Source organism: Limulus polyphemus, unplaced genomic scaffold (assembly GCF_000517525.1).
Source record: "Limulus polyphemus unplaced genomic scaffold, Limulus_polyphemus-2.1.2 Scaffold84, whole genome shotgun sequence".
NCBI lineage: Eukaryota > Metazoa > Arthropoda > Merostomata > Xiphosura > Limulidae > Limulus > Limulus polyphemus.
In genome coordinates this window covers 606,372-631,119 of record NW_013665694.1, presented here as the reverse complement: position 1 = coordinate 631,119, position 24,748 = coordinate 606,372, and the positions used below count along the sequence as shown (strand labels likewise).

General features: G+C 33.3%; 1 protein-coding gene across 2 annotated transcripts in view; it reads left to right on the top strand.

Moving 5' to 3' along the window:
• Positions 1-24,748, top strand: part of LOC106467932 (zwei Ig domain protein zig-8-like) — a 115,641-nt gene that overhangs the window by 34,154 nt on the left and 56,739 nt on the right. The gene's annotated exons all lie outside the window — the stretch shown is intronic.

Below are 24,748 nucleotides of genomic sequence, written 5' to 3'. Positions count from 1 at the left end.
CAGGAATCAAACTCCGATGAAGTGGCCATTCGCTGACTATATAGTGGGGATTTGGGGCGCAACTATTCCATTCACAAAGAAAAAAGCAGTAATTCGTATACCCAAATTGCATACCCAAAATAAATCCTATGACTTTCAAGTTCCCATAGATATACCAGTTCTACTTTTGTGCTTTATATGGCGAAAACGAAAGTCCATATTTTGATACGACTCTTGCATATGAACAACGTGTCCAATGGGAACTGATGGATATAAATTCCCAATGTGTAACAGCATAGGCTTTAAACTTAATTTTAACGAGTTAGTAAAGAGTCGCTATTCATGCGGGTTTGGTTCCAGACTCAGAGCTATTATCAAACCATTTATTTCATTGCAATGTCATAGGTTTCCACTCATAAGGAAAAATAAAGCCAGGTTTTTCTGGCGATTTCTGAAGACAGTAATCTAAGTGTTTTTTGGCAAATAAATTCCATTATTGCTGTTTAAACTCCAAAATTTCTACTTTACTTTTAAAAAGATTTAAATCTCTAACGAGATCATTTAGTTCAGATTGGTTGATTAAATGTTGTTTGGTAGATATAGCTGGCTGAAACTCTTCACCTGAATCTGTTGACGTATCCATGGGCTCATTTACAAAAGATAGATCTTCTAAGGTCCAGCTTTACAGAGTCTTCAATAAGGGAAGATCTTCATTGCAGATAAATATATTTGATTATTCAAAGCTATTTTTGTTCTTAGAAAAGGTATTCATACAAATTTGGGATAACCAATTTTGCATTCAAAATGGATCATGGCTGTAAAGTACACGTTCTAAACAAGAAATAAAGCTAATGCATTTTTACACTCTATTTGTCTACTTAAAACTTTAGCCTTCAGTTCATGAACTTGTAGTAAAATAAACCATTAAACATGTAACACAAGTTAGTTTCGTAACAGTTTCATATAGAAGCTCAATCTTTCATATCAGGAAAGATAAATAGGTACTGTGTTCCGCGGTAGAACCTGCTGCTTTAGCAGTTCTTAAGCACCTTGCAAACTATCGGAAGTAGCTTACAATATTTTATCGTATGAGGTATATTACTTTCCATTAGGTACACATCCATCACATCAACTTTTCATACAATGGCTTTACCCAGAACAAATCCAGCTATATCCAGTTAAACCCAACCTATTTTCTGTTAACATATTTATGTACAACTTCTAAATAGGGGCTCTAAACTAATATGCTCTATTAGGCTGTTTGTAATAACTTAATATTAGTTCGACACTATGATAAAGAAAATATTTTCAACAATATAATGTTACTTAAAATTCCATATGTTTACCCACTAATAACATAAACTATATTTGTACTAATTAATTTAACTAATAATTGTTTGTTTGTTTTTGAATTTCGCGCAAAGCTACACGAGGGCTATCTGCATTAGCCGTCCCTAATGTAGCAGTGTAAAACTAGAGGGAAGGCAGCTAGTTATCACCACCCATCGCCAACTCTTGGGCTACTATTTTACCAACAAATAGTGGGATTGACCGTCACATTACAACGCCCCCATGGCTGAAAGGACGAGTATGTTTGGTGGGAGAGGGATTCGAACCCACGACCCTCAGATTGGGAGTCCAGTGCCTTAACTAATAATACGACTTTGTCTTGATTAATGTTTGTATATGGAATTTATCATAATCCTTATTCGATACACTGGCTATGTAAATTCTAGGAGATGAGGATATATTTCAATACAAGCAAGACTTCTCATCCAGAAGCCTTTTTTTCTTTGTGAGAAATAATGTGTGTGATACAAGAGAAGAGATGAAATATTGAACAAAGTTTCATATACTAAAAGATGGCGTAGACATGTCGAAACATGCATTCTGAATTAACGTCTGTATGTTCATGTGCTTCTGTACTTTTCATACTTGTGTAACGATGCGCAATAATAGTAATGCACTTTGGATTTGTCCCCCGCTGGGACAGCAGTAAGTATACTGATTTACATCGGTAAAATCAAGGGTTTGATTCCCATCTCTGGACACAGCAAATAGCCCGATGTGGTTTTGATACAAGAAAACACACACACACACTCTAGACATGCTTACATCTTACTCTATGCCACAGTTGCTTAAGTTTAGTGAAATTATTATAAATGTAAAATGTTTGAAGTTATTGAACTGTAGAGCTTGTTTTGAAATTGTACCATCCTTATAATTTTAAACATTTATGTTACATATTCTTGTGGCAGTTCTAACTAAACTTGAATGATGCATTTACTACAAAATATACGGGAATAATACTATTTCTATACCCTTCTTGTAAAATTTCAGTTTAAAAGCCGGCCTAGCATGGCCTGGTAGTTAGAGCACTCGAATCGCAGGTTCGAATTCCATCACTAAGCATGCTCGTCCTTTCAGGCTGGAGACGTTATAATGTGATGGTCAATCCTACCATTCGTTGATGAAGAGTAGCCCAACAGTTGGCGGTGAGTGGTGTTGAGTAGCTACCTTCCCTCTTGTCTATCGTTTCAAAATTAGAGACCGCTAAAGCTTTCAAGTAGCTCTGCATTAATTTCAGCAAACAAAGAAGCAAATATTATAAGTCAAAAATTCATCAGAAAGATAGAAGCATTACTAGGTTTACAGGTGAGATGTGGGTATTATAATTTCTGTTACTAGGTTTACAGGTGAGATGTGGGTATTATAATTTCTGTTACTAGGTTTACAGGTGAGATGTGGGTATTATAATTTCTGTTACTAGGTTTACAGGTGAGATGTGGGTATTATAATTTCTGTTACTAGGTTTACAGGTGAGATGTGGGTATTATAATTTCTGAGATTCATTCGTTTACCATTGACTGTGTGTCCATTGGTTTACTTATTATTTTCTTGTTTAAACCTATTAGCTATTTTAGTAGCTTAAAACTGCCCGAGTATTATGTAATGTTGTATTTATTTTTCCATAGTGTAGTTTTAGTAATCTGTTAATCTCTTCAATGTCTACTCTTAGATTTATTAAAAAATGGAAATTTTTTGTACACAGTTTTCAAAATAGTTCATCATGTCAAAGAAGACATTTTCAGGTTCTGGTTGAAGAGGCTTTAAATTATGCTACTTTAACTTTCAATAAGCATGAATGATTGGTATTTGTGTAATTCTGAAATCAACATAAATGACTAAAATATAATGTTTTACTGTATACAGTTAAAACTATTTAATAAAATCGTCAACGGTCTCCACTTAAAAGGCACTGCAAGAGTAACAAATGTATAAATATTGAAAACTTTGTCATATAATACCTTATTCCCTGATGGGACAGCGGTAAGTCCACGGACTTATAACGCAGTAATCCTGGGTTCAATTCCTCGCCTTGATACAACCAACCTTACAATAATATCCTCCCGAATATGACGTAGACATGTAGAAACATGCAAAGGTGTTATATTTTAAGTGGAGTACGTTGACAGCTTTAATAAACTTTAACTGTGTACAACACAAAGCTGCATTTTAATTATTAATTTTAGTTAAATTTCAACTTTTATCCTTTATGATTACTCACGCTTTTCCAGAAATTAAAAGGAAAGTGTTGTAACTGTTTGATTATTTGTGTGGTTATGAACTCCTAACAAATGTTTATCTATAATACATTTATTTATTAAACATGATGCTCAGCCATGTTTTATGTTTAACTCAAGACTAATTTGTGATCCAAAATTGTGTGAAATTGTGAACAAGACGTATGTCTCTTTTAGTGAATTCTAGGTTTTAAGTGCTCTTAAAAGTGACTATATCATGAAAAAAACAACCTTTATTTAGTCAAAAACATTAATAATTTTGTTTGCCCTTTTTCCATATTTCGTATCAGTAGATATGTCATTAACTTGTGGTTGCCATACTAGTTAAAACATAAAGTAAAATGATTCTGGTCTTTATTGCTAACTGCTCAAAATTGATAAACTGGAATAAATCTTAGCTACTGTATGACGTTGTGGAACATATGTTGTGGAAATAAAAAAAACGGACTCCGAAATCTTGATATCATTGATCCTCCCTTTGCTCAGCGGTAAGTTTGTGGACTTATAATGCCAAACTTTTGGGTTAGATACCCGTAGTGGGTAAAACATGGACAGCCCATTGTATAGCTTTGCGTTTAAATCCAAACAAATAAACAAACATAATGAATGCATTTCAACAGATATAATCAACTAATAGTGGGAAATTTTAGTAACAGAGTCCAGGCTGTGATGCTGTGATTAACGATAAATATGGTCTCACTCCTACTGAAAAGAACTCGCACTAGCAAAACACTACGTCCCACTTTTCAGTGTGTTCTTCCAGTGCTTTTATTCTATTCAAAAGTACTTCTATTCAAACATTTATGATTTGCAAATAAAGGGTAGCGTTAGCTGACATGTTTCTTTGGCTTTGAAAAAATCTAATAGTTCCGATGCAGGCTGACAAGCAATTATCAGTGATAAAAAACACAAATTTATTTCCTGGATCTAAAACAATATTTCCCTAACAAGACGTTCTAGACAAAATAAAATTACGCTCATTAATAAGAATTTTTGAAACAACTTCAATGTACGAATAAAAATGTTAAAGATTAAACTTTATTAAGCTGCTATGTGTGTGCTAATCAAGCCGATCGTATAGTTAACACTGTATTATTCTAACTTTCTAACTAAAGACAAACTCCATCTGTGATGCTCTTTAACAAATGTTCTATTAATCTCTTTTTTCCTTCGTATACATTAATTACTTATTGATTTCCTCTATTTCCTTCGTAAACAGGCTCTTTGATGTTGACGAGAACATCTTTCTTCTTGAAAAATGAATTTTTCTTCTCCAATGGAGTAAACATTGACCTGCAAAGACTTTTTTTTTGGAAAAGTGCCAGCAAAATGTTATAACGTCAAGACTGACCACGTCGTTACTACAAAATGAAAAGTTTCGTGCTTTTATAGTGAAAGTAATCAATTAACGTGTTATTAGTGGGAAAATGCATAAAATGTCATTTATCACTGAGTTTTTTTTAAGTACATGAAACCTTTCGTACCTTTACGAGATTAAACAGCAACTTGTCAGAAACTTGGATATTTCTTCACATAAACACATCAACTGCTTTGTGTGAAGAATTATTGTAATTAATTTAGATTTGGAATAGCACGACAAATAACTTAGCTATAGATTGTATCAAGTTAAGTCAGCATTGTTTCAGTTGATATTGTTAGATATAGTTAACCAATACTCAGTATAACTGTATATATATATATATGAGTGGTTTACACACGGACATGGTATACATGGTATGTATTTGTTATAGTCTGAATGTTACCTGGTATGTGTCAGGTGTAGTCAGAGAAAGAATATCATCTTGAACTAATTATTTAACAGTTAGTCATCGTTTAGCTTGTATGTTTGATGAGTTGATTATATATGTGATCATTATTTTGTGTTAAAGTGTATTTTGCTTAAATTCGTGTTTTTACATGCTGACTATAGTCAAAACAGTTACTTGTTATCATATTCAGATCATTAGGTGATGTGTGTGTTTGTGTGTAACGATTATAGTTAGAGTTGTGATGGTTGTAATCATAAATGTTATATAGTATGAGTTGTTTACAGTTTGTATTTTTGCTTGTGTACATATGCACTGATCATAACCAGAACGTTGTTTGAGTAGTGTGTATACGTATGAAGTAATTGAAGTCATTCGGTAAACCAGCTTGTGTTGATTATAGTCAGAAAAGGTTAGCTGGTTTATATGGGTTATAGCATGAAAAACTATATTGTGTATGGTAGTTCACCATAGCCGTACTTTACCTGATACGAGAGTTTATTTTTTTAAATGATTGGAATTTTATGAAGGGCTAACAGTTCGAGCTAGACTCTCTCTCTTTAATCTTTCTAGTCCAGATATCAAAATTGGCCAAGCTTCCGATATCTGTGAGGTTTAAAGGTAATAACCTGTAGAAATACACTTTTTATTTCAATGGAATAGTAAGTCACAAACTTTGGTGCCCGTTGACTGGATCAATAAGGAAAAAATTGACACATTTCCATGCTTTCCTGGCATGAAACTTACTAAATTACAACAGAAAAAATCAAATTATTTTTCGTACTAGATTTGGAACGGGGCGTGATTTAGTGGTTAGATGACTGACTGTAAATCCGAGGGTCCCTTGTTCGTGCTCGTTGCTGAAAAAAAATGCTCTCTATACTTTGGTCATGGGTGTATTAAAAGAATGACAGTCAAAGACCACTTCTTAATCATAATAGTCCAGTAGAGAGCTGTGTGTGTCGTTTACTAACTGTTTTCTATAGTTACAATCCTATGAGATTTCTGAAAGTATTCTAAAAGATATTTTAGTATGCAGCTATCTAAAACCAAACTGTTGTGTGGTGCTGTTTGTAGTAAACCTGAGTACTAATATATAAAATACCTAAAAATGATTTTAAAAAACAGATGTAAACCACACCAACATAGTTTGTTTTTTGTTAAATTTCGAGCAAAGACACTCGAAGGCTATCTGCTTTAACTGTCGCTATCTTAGAAGTGATAGACTAAAGGGTAGGCAACTAGTCAACACCACCTACTCTTGGGCTACTCTTTACCAGCGACAAGTAGGATTGACCATCACATTATAAAGACTCCTATGGTTGAAAGAACGAGCATTTGGACCCGCAACCCGCATATTGCAAGTCGATTGCTCTAACCACCGAAAAAGCTAAGGTCGATAAGAAGAATAGGCAAAATCGTCTACTTTATTTAAATTATCCCTGGTGGTAGTTTCAAATATTGATTTATGAAATATGTAAAAGGACTATGTAGAATATTATGTAAGATAGAAACAAACGTATAAATATACAAAACCAACTGATTATCGTTCAAATTCCTTTGTATACTCTATCTTGAGAAACAAAAAATGGCATTGTTTATTGTATTTGCTGTTAAAGTATCCAAAAGAGGAACGTAAAATTTCTACAGCTTTTTCATGCAGAAATATTTTTGATTTTGTAAATAATCTACGTGTATTAACTATACGCATAATACATGGGAGGCTCGAATAAACCATTTATTTATGAGAAAATTGAACAGCTAAGTATAACACAGTCACACCTCAAATGAAGATATTTTGTCAAGATTAGGTTGCAGGAGGAAGCAGCTGACTAACGTCAGAAAGAGACAATTGGAGTTTCTCGGACACGTTATGAGGAAAGAAGAAATTGTAACTCTAGTTGTAATTGGAAAGACTGAAGAAAGGATAGACCGTGGAAGACAGGGGTTGACTTGTGTCAAGAGTCTATATAAATGAGTGAGTGTATCAACATTTGAAATTCTTTGTGCCTCAAGGAGAAGAGATCTATGGAAGACCATGGTCACCAACGTCCTGTTTGGATATAGTATATAGAGAGATATGTGGAAGACCATGGTCACCAACGTCCTGTTTGGATATTGTACATAAAGAGATATGTGGAAGACCATGGTCATCAACGTCCTGTTTGGATATTGTACATAAAGAGATATGTGGAAGACCATGGTCACCAACGTCCTGTTTGGATATTGTACACAAAGAGATATGTGGAAGACTATAGTCACCAACGTCCTATTTGGATATTGTACATAAAGAGATATGTGGAAGACCATGGTCACCAACGTCCTGTTTGGATATTGTACATAAAGAGATATGTGGAATACTATAGTCACCAACGTCCTGTTTGGATATGGCACATAGAAAGAGATATGTGGAAGACCATGGTCACCAACGTCCTGTTTGGATATTGTACATAAAGAGATATGTGGAATACTATAGTCACCAACGTCCTGTTTGGATATTGTACATAAAGAGATATGTGGAAGACTATAGTCACCAACGTCCTGTTTGGATATAGTACATAGAGAGATATGTGGAAGACCATGGTCACCAACGTCCTGTTTGGATATGGCACATAGAAAGAGAAAGAAATACAACACGTACATGTTGTTATCGTCACGTTTGCTAACGTCTTAAATTTAAAATAATTTTTATTTAAACAGATAAAACTTATAAATTTTAGTTTTTTTGACATAAATATAGCGTTGTATTTCAGAACTTAATAAGTAAGATTACAATACACAAAGGTTTGAGATGTTCTATGTCTTCAGTGCTCACTCTAGAAGGATCTTTATCTGAGTGACACTCGTCTGTGGAAATTATGGCCCTTTATAACTTTGTTCCACCATAAGGATAGTGGGTCAGTAACGTTTCCACACACCACCTCCCGCTGATAAACTTGCACTGCTTAGATAGTTATTACTGAGTTCACCACATTGCAGTTTGCCTATTCTTCTGAAAATACTTTGTCCATATTCACGACGAAAGCGAGTAGGCTGCTTCAGCTATATTCCTACTGGGTGATCTCATTTTACTCCTACTAAAACCCAAATCACATAGCCACTTATGGAGAGATGCTGCCACATAGTTTCGGCATCCAAACTCGAATGAGAAACATGCAGCTTTCCACCCTCTATATTCACAAACAGATATAAACTCCTCATACTTAGCAAACTTCTGTTCATACACTTCTTGCATATTATCCTTCCAGGATACTGTCAGTTCTCCAATAATCAACCAGCTTCCAGCAGCCGTCCAGATGACAATATCCGGCCTGAGACTTGTGACTGCTATCTCAGCTGGAAAAGTTCCTTCCACTCTGAGGTCCACCACTACCTCGCTTTCATTCATTTGCTGCAGAGAGTATGCTACTTCTAGGTGAACTGCAGTCAGAGCTACCTGACCCAAGGCTCTCTTTCACGAAGGTAGTAAATTTCCTTGGGACAGCTGGAAACTATGTTGCATTGATCTTCTGCATTCTCTCCTCAACTGCCTCAGCTATCACTTGTAACACATTATTGTGCTGTCAGGTGTACATTCCAGTGGAAAAAAACAAATGGGTATGAATATAGAATGTGTTGCAAATTTCTCTTCCCACCACATACGTGGCAACAGTTTGCCTTGTGATAATACCAAACTTTAAGATTGACTGATGTAAGGAGGAAATCATAAATAGATTTCTACAATAATAAAATATTTATATATTCCCTCTCCAACAACACGTTTCGTTGTTCTTCAGTTTCCCATCTCCTCGTTCATACGCTTTGCTTAGCCTGACCAACAGTATGGATAGTCTTTTCTCCTCTTTACCTTCTTGAAATTCCTGAGAAATTAGCTCTTCTTTCTTCGTTATTAGCTAATGACCACAACTTGTGACTTGTCTACCCTAATTCTTGGCGCCCTACTTCCATGTAATCTCCTTATGCTTGTGCCTAAACTTTACTCTCTGCTTCCTCAGTTTCCTGCCAAGTCTGACATTAAGTTGGATGTTTTTCAATCACTAGATCTTTAGTCTTTAAAGTCATGAAATATCTTGTTTTACTCCCTTAAACTCTGCTACAAGAAATCTCACTCTAAGAACCAACTTTATGCAATAGCTGTAAATAGAAACACTTGTTAGGTCATCTGGAATTCCAAACCATCTCTACACATAATTATTGAACTGGTGCTGCAGAAACTCTACAAGAGTAATGGCTATCTCATACACAGTGAACAGTCACATAATTCTTGGTATAAGACCATACTGCAGACATCAGAGTTTCAACTGGTTGACGGTATTTATATATTCATTCTAAACTCCCTATCACCTATTAAGTCTTATACTGGACTCTCCTGACACCTTTCAGTTTTCAGCATACCAGCGGCCAACGTTTTTTACAGACTGCTACTGGATTGATGGAATCGCCTTATGAGTGTTGATCAACTTCCCCTTCTTGAGAACCAAACTTCGAGACTTTTGGTTTTGAACCTAATCTTACCTCAGTCCATCGCTCTTCAAGTTTAATTAAAATTGTCTCAACTACTTTCATAATTATACTGATAAGTGTTAGGCGCTTGTAGTGGAAAATCTTCTCCTTCGTTAAATACAACTTCTGGACCAGACTTTTCTGCAGAGCTGATGATGATCTTCATTACAAAAACGAACAAGATAAGCGATACCAACTTCAAGGTCTACCCACTTTGTAGCGTAGGCTCGAGTTGACAACCTCATCAGGAAGCCCCTGTAATATTCCATGATTATGTTCTTCACTTTCTCAGGAACCAAGAAAAAGTCAATAGTATAGTTTATCAATGCACGTGGCACAAACTCATATGTATTAGCAAAATCTAGCCACATACTCAAATCGTTCCTCAGTTTCTTACATTCCTGCTACTGTGGTTCAAACAACCTGGAAACTCGGGTTTTCTAGCCTTCTGCTCGGAGGTGCTAATCAGTCCTTTTTGCTAAAACCTCAAACATGATCTTATTCTCCACATTCAGCAGTGGAACTGGGCGGAACTGATCAAGAGAATGATTTCAGTCACATCACATCATTCTGCCTTTGATGAAGACAAGTTCAAGTATTGAACGTGCTAGGTATTTATCGGTTTTTGATTACTGTAACCATCACATTATTATTTCTGCAGATTTCAAGTTTGAAGGGAGTATAATTGTACATGAAGCACATCTGTATGTAATTCCATCTATATCAACAAAATAATTATGTGAATATGTCGATGGCTTCCTATGTTTTACAGAATCTTATTCTAGAGTTTTTGCTGTATGTTAATGGGGCGAATGGTGTTTCATATACCTCTCTTACTATCAAAATTGTCTAAGGATTTTTTGAAATCCATGAAAAAAGAATACGTTACTTTATGAATTTTTCAGTTGTTTGCTTCCATGAAAAGAAATACATATATATTCTTTTTTTCTAAGTATAAACCACTTAAGTTCAGGGTATTTGTCTGAAAAACTTCAATTTCCTTTGCTTAGAAGTTTCTGTCAATATATTGAAATTGCAAAAGAAGGTACGTTAAATCACTTTGCTCTATATGGTTTCTGTCCTATATAAATTTCTAAGTTTAGTTCAGTTACATTCTCTATTAGACACCATACACTTCTATCGACATAACAAATATACAATAACGTAATGTTCATTTTTTTTTCAAGCGTCTCATATCACAGGTTGAGAAATACACTATTCAAGTTAGCATTTCGTATCTTATTGTGTTACATTTGCATTCAAAGTTTCAGTAAATCCATATTTAATTTACAATTGAATTTCATGCAGCGCCCTCTCTAAGACAAAACACTTGGCTGTTTTGCATAAAAACGATACCAGTAGCTTAAGAGTAAATCTGTCAATTTTGAAAAGATTATGCCATGAAGGTTAACGCCATTATATATATATATATATATATTGTTTTTTATTGTGAGGGAAAAAGTTTTTAGACTAACTCCACAATGCATTTATTAATTAAATGCAAGCTTTCAAGATTGTTTATGTGTTCTTCGTCAGGTGAGAGACAGATTTTTAATATCGAAATTAATACCTATATTGTGCAGTTAGATCAAACATTCATTCTTTTATATATGTCGTAACCCTCTTGCGTGAACACTATTTATACATATATATAAGAAAACCGAGACCCTTTCTTTTTTACCAAACTGTTTGTTGTTTACCAACCTCTTTTTTATTTCATCAGTTTCGTAGCATTACAGACTACTCTTCAGTATAAAAAGTATAAAAACCAGAAAACAACTGAATACTTTTGGAAAAATGATAAATTTAAATTTGTAAGAATTGCCCCTAATGGCATAGCGGCATGTCTGCGGACTTAAAATGCTTGAATCCGGGTTTCGATATTTTGGAATTGTTTTAATTATCTAAAATATATGTTACAAAATATATCATTACTAACGCTGAAAATCAAAACTTAATTTGAAGGAGTCTTTAAATTAACATCAATATTAGAATATTTTTAACGCTAACGATAAAATCATTATAATACAATATACAAATTCCACAGAGTACACATATTATTTTTGAAAAATGCTTTTTTTTACTTTGTCTTCAGTAACCTTAATGTTTCTTTGAAGTTATCAGTCAGTCTGTCTGGGTCGATGTTTGGTCGTGTTGCTGTTCGCGACCTGGGGGGTCAGATGCAATCTAGACCTCTTCCTCTCCCGCCCTCAGAAGCACAGTGATATGTCTACGGACTTACAACTTTAGAAACCGGATTTCAATACCCGTGGTGGGCAGTGCACAGATAGCTCATTTTATAGCTTTGTGAATAATTACTACCAACCAACTTTTCCCCCTTTACAGTTCTTATTTTTAATGACAAATGCTATAAGAGAACTTCAAGAAATCGGGGCACAAACACTAAGTTAAAGCATTGATTTGACTTCCTTCTTCGGGGCCATGTCCCTGAATGTTATACAATAGCATTTAGTGCTTCATTACCACTTTTCACCATTTGGTTGTGTGATAATACCAATTCACTGGTAAAACATCACTTTTCACAAGATCAATTCATCAGATGCGTATTTCACATAAATACCCTATAAATACACTTTTGATACATTAATCTAAGTGATATACAGTAATAATGTTTTGCTGATTTAAAGAGTTTTGGTATTTTCTGATGAAATCTGTAAACGTGTTGTTTGACTGCTTCCATGATAGCATTGTTTTTTGCAATTGTGAGTAATGTTACTGGTGTTTTTGGTATATCTTGGTGCGGAGTATTTGTTGGTTGAGCATTCGTTTGGTTTGTAGTTATATTAGATTGCTGTTCAGTGGTTCTTTTTTGGGGTTATTCACACTATACTTAAAATACATCTAAAACACGCGCCAAAACCTCTGGTTGGCTGGTTAGGTGGCTTGTTATTGAGCACAAAGCTGCACAATAGGCTACCTGTGTTGTGTCCACCACACAAGTATCGAAGCCCGATTTTTAACTTTATAAGTCTTCAGACTTAGCACTGAGTCACTGGAGGGCCCAAAACCTCTGGACTCCTTTTATTAAACATCTCGCCACCTCCTGACTTTCAATTAAATTTTAAAGAAGGGTTAAAAGATCAATAAACTATCTTTCAAAGATTAATCTTTTTTTTTCTTTTTCATTACATTTCCAAAGGGAAGAACTTTGAAATAAAAAAAGGTCTATTAAATCCGTTAAAAAATTAGAATTACAGAAATAAAAATGTTTATTCTGAAAGAGGACAATCGTCGAGACTGCAAACATGATGCTTATGCATATTAACTCTTAACCTCAAATTATTAGTTTATCCAACAAACAATTCTACACAAATAGAATATTTTTAAAATATAAATTACGTTTTTAGCATTACAATCCAAATTATCTTTCAATTTAAGTAACTCCTGCCCTTTTTCCAACAATTGAATTTCCTAGTTCAAAATATGTATTTGTTTAGATTAAATAGTTTTTTATACTACATGGTAGAATGCCTTTTTCGTTCTTCATTTTAAAAGATTCAATAGATAACAATCTATATGAATTTGAAAGTTACCGCTCAGGCCAAATTATTTTACAACTTCCGAAAATGTTTTTTAACACCTTATCTACGGCTTAATCTATTTATTTTTGAATAAAGTTGATATTAATCTATATCTGTGGACAGTCAGTTCTGACTAGCAGCTTAACATTTTCATTATTATCTTTATATTAAATTCTCCCTTCTCTGATTGACCTTTTCACCAAATTAAAACCCCAATCAATAATCTTCTCTGGATAATGACATTTTATCAAAAATTGTTTTATTTATTCTAATCGGTGATTTCTCACCTCTGGCTTAGATATTACCGTATATAACTTTTATGCCAGAGTAACAAGAATATTTAATTTTTCTGATTTGATTATTCGTTTGTTTGTAGTTAAGCACAAAGCTACACAAAGGGCTATCTGTGCTCTGCCCACCACGGGTATCGAAACTCTGTTTCTAGCGTTTTAAGTCCGAAGACATACCACTGTGCCACTGGGGGGGGGGGGTTCTGATTTGAAATGATTGATATAAAAATCTAAATATTTATACAAATTCGATGGCTTATAATAAACATCAATCATGACTTCATAATGTTTTAACTACTACAAAATATCTCAAAGCGATATGATATTTTCATTATACTCATAATTAATGTTTGTTGTTTCATCTACTCTACTTAAAATTAAACCCTTCCCCCCAGTGGCTTAGCGGAAAATCTCTGGACTTACGACCCGAAAAATGTAGTTAGATACCAGTGATTGGCACAGCACAAATAGTTCATGGTTTAGCTTTGTGCTTAAGAACAAACAAATCATTTTGAAATGCAGAAGAAAATTTCAATATCATAACTTTTGTTCCAAATAATCAAACAATCATCTAAAAATATTTTCAATGCATTCTTTAAATAATTTACCTAGTTAATCTCAAAATAGTTTGGAAGAAGATCAAACATTTTACTTTCCAGGAAACCTATTACTAGCGTTGCATAAGTTGGTGTAACTTAGTACCCATAGCATTTCTCGAAATCTGGCGAAAATGTTATTCTTCACAAAAACAACACTTAAATAGAACTAACAATCTCCTTATCAAACCTCTTTTTAATAAAACTGTATAATTATCGAAATAAAATTCAATTGCGTTCAATTCAAAATCATGCGATATTCTCTGATAAAAATACATTCTCAAAATGGCGTGCCCCCAGTAGCACAGTGGTATGTCTGCGGACTTACAACGCTAGAAACCGTGTTTCGATACCCGTGGTGGGCAGAGCACAGATAGCCCATTGTGTAGCTTTGTGCATAACTTCAAACAAACCAAACCAAAATGAAGCCTTCTACAATAGGGCGACTTGACATATCTAAAAAAATTGGATACCAAAGATTTCTGATCTTTCTATTTCTAAGTGTTTTTTTCATTATTTTACTTTTATACCGTTTTGATAACACATGAAATTCTCTTCTTTCGGCAAATCCAAATTCATTTCCATTATTTTCCTTTTCTCCCGGTATTTTCAGTCTTCTTTTAAAAAACCGCTTTTCTTCTCTTAGCCAAATTTCCTGGCCTCGTCTCTTCTTTTCTGGAGACGATTTCTCCAAGTGTTCAGTCAAAATTTCACAATTTTTTCACTGTGAGAAAGCTGTATAATGTGTTAAAAGATCTTGAAGTCGATTTTTACGTATTTCTGCTTTAGCTTCAATTTTTATTGTTATTTTTTCAAGTTCTAAATGTTTCCTCGTGTTCTTTTCTTCTTCTGATACAGTTCTACTAATTGGCCTACGAAATTTATGAGAGATTAGTTGTGGTTTCTCTTCTATACACTTTTTTCATGAGGAGCTGAATCTCTCTGCTCTCAAACTCCGTCAAAACATTAATTTTCTTTCATTTAAACTATTTGCGGTAAACTTGCAGTATCTTCAAACATTTTTTTTTCTACCCTTGAATGTATTTATATTGCTTTAGTAATTATCTACTTGAATAAAAGTATTCTGGGAGAACCTTAAATCAATTTCTCCTATATGTACATTTGTCTACGAAATGACTTCCTGTTGGATTTCTAATTTTATTTGCAATTTCTGTAACAGCTCTTCTTTCTTAATATGAACCTGAAACTTTGCTGATAATTTAATCTAAAAATTATCTAATAAACTTTGGAATTTTTTAAATATTCTTTATTAAGAGATGTAGAAGATCCTTTTCTAGTTTCCGAGGCCATATATGTTGAAAGGAAAATAAACGTATTGATATAAATAAGTCATGTGACATCAGTAAAATAAATATTCCTATTACTCTGACACAAAGTTTATATATATTAATATCTAATTCGGAGGTAAAAAGTCTTGGAGTAAAAACTGAAACATTTTTGATAAAATGTTATTAATATCAAATTTATTCGAAAACAAGTTTAGCAAGCTGTAGATAACAAGTTAAAAAATATTTTGAAAAATTGTAAAATAGCCTGAGCTGAACGGCAACATCAAATTTATAAAGATTGTTAACTTTTACAAATTCTAAAATAAAGAATAAAAAGGGTATTGTACTATTGTTTAATTATTTAAGATGAAAACCTCTTTTGATTATAGCCCCTTGAGTGGCACAGTGGTATGACTGCGGAATTATGTTGCTAAAAACGTGGTTTCGATACCCTGGTGGGCAGAGAACAGATAGACCATTGTGTAGCTTTGTGCTTAACAACAACGTTTGATTACAATGCCAAAAATATAACTTATGTTCTGTAAAATGTTCCATTTGTGGAGAATTGTATGTTGGAAATGTTAATAATTTGAGAGTAAGAATTAATTTGCAAAGATATCTTGTTAGAAATCTCAACAACTGTCCCCTCCCAGAAAGTAAACATTTTTATTTTTGTAATTCTAATGTTCAACGGATTAAATGATTAACCTTTTTTACTTTCTGGATTTCTAATGAAAAAGAAAGATTGGAAACCATTAGAAGGCGAGATATTTAATAAAGAGAAGATTGGAGGTTTTGGTGCCTATTTTAGATGTACCTTAAGTACATACTGTGGATATCTTCAAAGAAACATTAAGGCGATTGAATACAAAGTTAGTAAAGCATTTGTAAAGAAAAATAATATCTGTACTTTATGCATTTCGTGTATTGTATTTTAGCAATTTTATCGCTAACGTCAAAACTATTTTAAAGTTGATGTTACAGATTCCTTTTCATTAGATTTTGATTTTGAACGTTAGTAATAAGATCTCTTATTTTGTAACTTGAGTTTTAAAAAAATCAAGAAATATAATCTTTGAAAATTTAAATTCAGGAAACAAAACTTATATAATATCTGTAAAATTTAAAGTTACATTTATTACTTTTGAAAAAATATTTAGTTGTTTCTGGTTTTTATATTTTTCTACTGAAGATTAAGTAGTCTGTGATGCTACGAAACCGGTTATATAAAGACGAGTTTCGTAAAAAAGAAAGGATTCGAGGTTTTTTCATTCATACTCATCTTGAAGTGAAACTATCGGATTATAGTTCGTATATATATATATATATTGCAAATATTTAATGTTATTTTATGCAGTTGAATTTGTCTATCCTTTATGAACTAAGCGATTTGAGTCCATGTACAAGTTAAGCCTGTCCCAAATTTTCTGCGTTCTCTTATGCTAATAACCTAATTATTTTTACGTATTTCTAAATCTTGTGGGCTTTAGACTCCTGAGACATCAACGAATCTCAACACATCCAAGTACTTAAGTTATCATTGATTAGAAAAAAGAGAAACATCGTGTAACTTGTTGCTTCTATTTTTGTTTTTCTAATAAAATGTCTTCCCAACTAAAACCAAATCATGATACAATGTTTTTCTACCTTAGCTAACACAGAATGCATTATCAGTAGCGTTGACTATATATGGATAGTTCGGATTGTTCATCGAAATGGTATTTTAAATACCTCCTCAATAGGACATCGGAACTTTACAATACTATACAGTGTTTCCTTTTATAACAATATATATGTAATGACTGGGTCACAAGTTACGGGAATGTCTGTATATATCATAGCAAAAAGTTTGAATTTCTTGTTCTATTTAGTGTCTCGGGTTTCTCCTAGTAGACTATTTTTAAGTTAGGGCATTGATCTTGCCTCCTTGTTTTGCCGTTATGTTCTTTGTTTCGATATATTATAAGTCAAAGTTTGACAGTGAAACGCAAAATCTGAAAGTTTCTGCCCATTTGCACAATATTTGTCAAAAACGTTATAGCCAAGTGTGGCTTAATGGTTAACGTGCCCTTATGAAAAGTAACCGTCAATCCTATTATTCGGTTTAAAAACCTGACGAAGCCCGTATGAACACGATTACTGTTGACTGGCTGCTCTCCCTCTGGCCAGTAGTTCAAGATAAGCGACGAAAATTGTTACGTTCATAAAATTGCGCTCTTTCTAAGCTTATCTGACCAAAATATGGTAAGAAAGTTTTACGTTTTTGAATGCTTATGATGTTGAACTTGTTACAATATAAACTTGAAATATCTTAATCGAAAATGTATTATTTTCCCTACTTCACAGAGTTTTACTCTGACCCTACACCTTATGTCATATTATGTTATTTTAATTAAGCTCTAAACAATTTTATTAATTGTTATAAAACCCAGAAATGTTAGAAAAAATGAAATATCACTTCTTTAAAGAACTTTAGTGCCTTATCAAAAACCTGGTAATTACCACACAATTTTCCAAATCCCCTCCCAGTTGCACGGTGGTTACGTTTGCGGACTTACAACACTAGAAACCGGGTTTCGATACCCTTGGTGGACAGAGAACAGATGGCTCATTGTGTAGCTTTGTGCTTAATTTCGAACAAACAAACAAATTTTCCGAACGAGACCATTAGTGTAATGTAGCCTCTTGTTGCCTAAGAACTATCCACTTGTAATTAGAGAGTTTTCATGGTCATGGAAGTGATCTTAATACGTAACCTTTCTATCTCCTTTAAAAACAGTGTAAAATACACAATATCAAATTATCTTAACATCTAAAATTTGTTTCGAAGTTTTATACCGATCTGAAGCTCTGGTTTAGGAATTAGTAGCTTTCACTTATCTAATTGATATATTCCAACTAAAGACCCATTTTGAACCGTCTTTAGTATTCATATTTGTAGATTATTTAAACATTTGTTTTCCTCAAACTAAAAAAACTTCAAAATAGCAAGGACCATCCAAAACAGGGACTATTTTGAAAGCAAAAATATAAGTCAAAGCTCAGTTTTTTTTATATACTCGCAAGTAAACAAGGTTTTTCAACAAAGAAAAAATGTAAATAAGAATGCTCAGACAAACCAAAACCATTCTCATGGTGTTTACTCAGTACATGGTATCCGCAACTATGCATAAAGAAATCCAGATTTTTGAATTTGATAACATTGGTGGGTGTAGCGTTGCTATCATATAGGTTTTGGCACAACCAAACACTGGAGATAAACCACACCAATTTCTTGTTTCTGTGCTTTTTCCTTTCAACAATCCCAGCATCACTTGTATATAATTTAACTTATAGTTATTTTATTTTTTGTTGGTATGTTCATCCAAAATGACAAATAAATATTTACGTTTTCTTTGACAAAAATGTAAGTAATTATCCCTGCTAATCTATTATTATTTCAAAGCATAAAAAATAATACTGAGCGAATCTTCTGCATAAAAACGTATAGGAATTCTACATGACACCCATCGTCCAGGCTTAAATTCGTACCTTTTTTTTTTAGCTATCTTCGCAGATATTCTAGCGTTGTAGAAGAAGAAAACTGGCTCTAAAGATTCTAAAGCCATGTTTTCCGTATCTTGAGCAAATTCTGTCTGGAAGAAAACTGGCTCTAAAGATTCTAGATTTATTCTTTCCTTTTTAAGAACCATTTTTACTCGTTAGAGAAACTGGCTCTGCTTTCAAAATTAACCCGAGTAACAATATCCATGAATGCTAATGTTATACAGCTAGATGTTTCTTGTTCAGTTATCCTACCTGTTATATATGACTTAATCTTATGTCAAAACGTTACATCACCCTTGTAGCGACGTTCGATATACCATGATTTTACAATTATGAACAATCATATGTTAATCCACTATATTTCGCGATGTTTAAAGGAATGATTGGACAGAAACTAGACACGTCATCGTTTCCAAATGATGATACAAATTCTTTACCTTAGCTGACACAGAATGCATTATCAGAAGCACTGCCTATATATGAATGGCTGGGATTGTTCATCGAAATGGTATTTTAAATACCTCCTCAATAGGACATCAGAACTTTACAGTACTATACAGTGTTTCCTTTTATAACAATATCTATGTAATGACTGGGTCACAAGTTATGAGAATATATGTAAATATCATAGCAAAAAATTTGAATTTCTTGTTCTGTTTAGTCTCGAGTGGAAATTTGTTATTTATCTTATCGAAGATAAAGGGTTACTTCTTGTAGAATATTTTTTTAAGTTAGCGCATTAATGTTGCCTTGTTGTTTTGCCATTGTGTTCGAACATTTGATTTTTTTGCCCCCTTTGTTTCGATATATTGTAAACCAAAGTTTGACAATGAAACGCAAAATCTGAAAGTTCTGCCCATTCGCACAATATTTGTCAAAAACGTTATAAGCCGAGTGTGGATTAGTGGTTAACGTGCTCTTATAAATAGTAACGATCAATCCTATTATTCGGTTTAAAAAGTCTAACAAAGCCCATATGACCGCGGTTACTGTTGAGTGGCTGCTCTTCCTCTGGCCAGTAGTTCAAAATAAGCGAAGAAAATTGTTACGTTCATAAAATTTTGCTTATCTGACCAAAATAGAGTAAGAAAGTTTTACGTTTTTGAATGCTTATGATGTTGAACTTGTGAGAATAAAAGCTTGAAATATCTTGACCAAAGTGTGTATTGTTTTCCCTACTTCACAGAGTTTTACTCTGGCCCTACATCTTATGTTATATTATGTCCTTTTAATTAAGCTCTAAAAATGTGAATAATTTTTATAAAAACCGAGAAATGCTAGAAAAGCGGAAATATCACTTCTTTAAAGGATTTTAGTGCGAAAAGATCTCATTGAAAACCTGGTAATTACCATAGTGTTTTCCAAATGAGATCATTACTGTAATGTAGCCTCTTGCTGCCTAAGTAGAAACAACATCATCCACTTGTAATTAGAATGTTTTCATGGTCATAGCAGCGTATATAATCTCATACCGTTTTGCCTATGTGCATGTGTGTATAGAGAGCGATACGGTGATAAAGAAAAAGTAGCATGAAACTTTAAAAACTATTCGTGAATCTTGTACGCTAATGTATATTATACAATTATATACATCCATATGGCGACATGACAGAACGTTAAACAAACATAGAATTAGTATTAAGTAAACTTAGACATACTCAATGCTATAATAAGGTCAAACAAAGCAAAAACCTTTTCTTTTTTTTGGCTTGAGAGTTTTATTGGAGTTTGAAGTATGTGCATTCTATTTAAGACTCACTTCGATGGTACTTTAGTCAAAGAAATGACACTTATAAATTATTTATCAGTGGAAATACACTGTATTATTTATGAAATAGGTGGATAGTATTTTGTTAACATGGAAGAAAGTTTCCTATAAACCCATTTTTTTCTGTATTTAATTCACCACTACCTGTGTATAGTTTGTTTCAGAAATTTCTAAATGCAAAATACGTCTCTTACATGCTTTTTCTTGCCCCCCCCAGTGGCACAGCGGAATATCTGTGGACTTAGAACGCTGGAATCCGGGTTTCGATACCCGTGGTGGGCAGCGCACAGATAGCCCATTGTGTAGCTTTGTGCTTAATTACAAACAACTACTTGCTTTTTATTTATTTTTTATATTGTAATATTTATGTTTTAAGTAACTGATTAACCTGACTTTAACAACATTTTAAGTTTTCAATATACATTTGCATAATATACGGAAAAGACATTAACTTGTTTTATAGAACCTGCTAAAAACGAGATTTATTTCAACCTTTTCCACTGTTTAGATACGTTTTGTAGTTATGTATCAAACAGTAGTTTAATACTTACGAAATCTTGTGCTAAGCCGCAACTCACAAATAACACAGTATGATATTCAATGGGTTAATTGCACTATCTGAAAACGATATGCTAATACAGAAATGTGTCGCCACAAATGCGAGTCTTGGCGTTACGTGCGATGTGTTGTTTAGGTGTTTGAATCAAAGCGAATTCCCGAACATTTTTTCAGTGCAATATCTCCACAGATGACTTATAACTAGATGGTGTTATATATAATAACCCTTTCAGAAAAAAATATTCTTATAGCTAGATAAATAAACAATATAGAGCCAAAGAACACAACATTCCGAAAAAAAACGGGACCTTGAGTTTTTCGATGTAAGCGGAAACTTTCAGAATAGAGCATTTAGGAAATTACGGTCTCCAAAAGAATACTCTAAGCTGATTAGGAGTAATATCATTATCCATAAAGAGGTGGTAGTTGCAAAATAAACCCTCTGACCCAAAACGCCACTGCACTGAAGCTGGTCTTATCTTTTTGTGCCTTTCACGAGATAGTAAGCAATGATTAAAAGTTGATGAAGGCTCACATACTTCCAAACACACTTCGAAACATTGGCTGCTTTCTTGGGAAAGATGGCCGAAGAAACTTGAAAGACAACAATCATATTTAAGGACATAAACTGTCGAGTTCCTATTTGCAATTCTAATGGACCTTTGTTTCTTTGACCTTCCAAAAGTATTGAAAACCAACGTCCACGTACAATAGAGAATCTGTGGAAAGTCTGTCAAAAGTGCATACTTTAGATGAATCAAACTGAGCATGATTGACAACCGGCGAAGTAATCCCAATGCCATCATTGGACGTGATACATAGTTTTATGATATACTATTAACCCTCAATATATCTTGAAGGCAAGGTGTCAGTTTAATTCCATTTGAAACAAGGGAAAAAAGTCTTTAGATTGTATTATGAAAATGTGAATTAATAATTTGTTTAATTACATTTAAATATGTTTCTTTAAATTCATTAAACCACTAAGTCACATATTAAAATGTATGTTCAAACTAACATGACTGGTTTCTTTTCCTATGGATATAATGATGATATATTTAAACCAAAGCAAATATTACCGATGAAATGATAGATTAATTTAATATTACTATATAATAGCTATACATATCATTTAGATGCAATGACATTTTGCCCATGTTTTAAGTTTGGATTTTCAATAAATTTTAAATAACAATATTAACGACGCTATAATTTTTAACCTTTTACAGTTTCAGTGTTTTAACAGTCGGGTCCAAATATGTTAGTTCATATGTGTTTGAGATAAATGTAAAATACTGCATATCTTTAAATATTTCACTCCATGTCCTTTCTTTTCGCTCGATTTGAATAAGAAATCAGTCTCTCCTGTTATGACAGAATAATTTATCGGAATAATTAAGATATTTATTTCTCTGCTCTCTTTTACATGAGTCTCTGACTTAAAACATGTGATCAATTACTTTGAATGCGTTATGTTGTAAAACCAAGGAAATGCCAATGGTGCGAAAGTTAAAGCTACGTTAAAGGGCATTAATTATAGACATGACTTCTCAACACGTTAAGAAGTTCCATCAAACAACCTTCCATTTAGGTAGAGATACTCTTTCTACGCCCATAGACAACGTATATATTACTGCAATGACAGGCAATTTCAACTACGAATTGTGATCAGTGTAGTTAGATTAATGATAGAATGAACATGACATTAAAAAGCACTTAGACTATAATCGATGGAAAGTATTTTTTTTATGAATAAGTTATTTCGATGAACTTAACACCCATTATTAGCAGCTAAAAATAAAGATTAGTTAAAAACAAAAGTGTAAGCTCCTTGAGTCAACTGACAATTTTGTACAGAAATTGAATTGAGAAGCAGTATCTTTCCAAATCATTTCACATTTCTTCTGTTTTATGTCAAACTTAGAGGTGTAGCAATACCAATAAAATAGATGTGCTAAGCCTGTTTGATGAAACACTTTATGTTTGGAAGATGTCTCTTTAGTTGATGGACCAAATAGAACAAAGTCACGCCACACCAACTTCCCACGTGAACAGCACGCCATAATGTACTAAGTGTCTCACCTGTTCTGTTCATATTAATACCATTTCTGAGATTGATTACAAAACGAGGTACGTAATAGAAGTAAATTATGTGTAAAAGTCAATTTAACCAACTTTAAGTTATACTTACTGCCCATATGTGCGAATACATGAAAACAAATTAGAGAAACAAAGTTGTATGAATATTTGAAGGCGCCATTCACAAAGACAAACTTGTAACTTAAACAGCTTATAAAAGGCCGGAGTCGAATGTCCTCTAAACTGTAGTTATCTGGCTGTTGAAAATAAAATATAGTCACATAAAAAAAACATTAGTTTGTCTAGATGTTGAAAGTATAAAAATATGACGGCATAAAACAAATTACTAATTTCTTGTATACATTATAATATTAATAATCTGATGGGAAAGGCAGGAAGAAACATTTGTTGCGTTGATGACATATGGTATGATAACGCAGTTGTAACAACTAGAATGACATATGATATGAGAATGCAGTTTTAACAACTAGAATGACATATTATATGAGAACGTAGTTTTAACAACTAGAATGACATATTATATGAGAACGTAGTTTTAACAAGTAGATGTTTGTTTTTTGTTTGTTTTTTAATTTCGCGCAAAGCTACACGAGGGCTATCTGCGCTAGCCGTCCCTAATTTAGCAGTGTAAGACTAGAGGGAAGGCAGCTAGTCATCACCACCCACCGCCAACTCTTGGGCTACTCTTTTACCAACTTAACAAGTAGAATGACATGTGGTATGAGAACGCAGTTTTAACAACTAGAATGACATAGGATATGAGAACGTAGTTGTAACAACTATAATGACATATGATATGAGAACGCAGTTTTAACAACTAGAATGACATAAGATATGAGAACGTAGTTTTAACAACTAGAATGACATACGATATGAGAACGTAGTTTTAACAACTAGAATGACATACGGTATGATAACGCAGTTTTAACAACTAGAATGACATAGGGTATGAGAACGTAGTTTTAACAACTAGAATGACATATTATATGAGAACGTAGTTTTAACAAGTAGAATGGCATATGGTATGATAACGCAATTGTAACAACTAGAATGACATATGATATGAGAACGCAGTTTTAACAACTAGAATGACATAGGATATGAGAATGCAGTTTTAACAACCAGAATGACATAGGATATGAGAATGCAGTTTTAACAACCAGAATGACATAGGATATGAGAATGCAGTTTTAACAACTAGAATGACATAGGATATGAGAACGTAGT